We start from the raw sequence: 906 nt of genomic DNA, 5'->3' as shown, positions 1-906 counted from the left end.
CACACACACACACACACACACACACACACACACACACAAATACACACACTAAACAAACAAACAAACACCTTGTTTATTGAAGTAGCAGTAAAAGAATTCTCCATAAATTTAAAATTTATTAAAAAATAGAAAACAAAACACAAAAGAATGAGACTTTATGAGTATACCTCCTTTGACATTTTTAAGCTACAAAACCTTACAGCAAGCTTCTGTATACAACAATTAAAGACGTAGAGGTCAAATATAATAATCACCACTGTAAAATAGGACATGGTAAAAATGTCAGTGTCAGATTGGAGCCTAGCCCAATTGTCTTCATAGAGGCCTCCTTCCTCAAGCAACCGAGGAAAGCAGATTTGCAAGCTCACAGCCAAATATTAGGTAAAGCTAAGGGAACCCTGCGAAAGAGGGTATGGAAGGATTGTAGAAGTCAGACGTTTGAGGACACTAGGAGAGCAGCTTTGATATGATTTGTTTATGACTTGTCTAATTGTAACTTGTTATTAGGAGTTCAGCTGATATCCCTGGGGGCCTGCTGTATTCTGAAGGGAAAAGGGGAGCAGTGGCTCTGGGGGACAGGGAATGTGGGAAGAGAAGAGTAACTGGGATGAGTAGAGAGAGGGAAAACTGCATTCAAAATCTATTGTATGTTAGAAGAATAAATATATTTTCTTTTTTTTTTTAAAAAACAAGAAGGTCATGAATTTGAATGTAAGCAAGAGGTTTGTGAATAGTAAGAGTTTGGGGGTAGAAAAGAAAGAGAGAATGATGCAATTATATTTCAATTTCAAAAGAAAAAATACATAGAAAATATAAATTTAAAAAGACAACAAAAAGAAATAATTCAGATTATAAATAGCTCCTTTTTGGGTTCAGAGTATAAAAACCTTATGGTAGCTTAATAAA

This window comes from Microtus ochrogaster, chromosome 26 (genome assembly GCF_000317375.1).
Source record: "Microtus ochrogaster isolate Prairie Vole_2 chromosome 26, MicOch1.0, whole genome shotgun sequence".
In the NCBI taxonomy this organism is placed as follows: Eukaryota; Metazoa; Chordata; class Mammalia; order Rodentia; family Cricetidae; genus Microtus; species Microtus ochrogaster.
The sequence above is the reverse complement of the archived record's forward strand: the minus strand, read 5'-3'. Positions refer to the sequence as shown.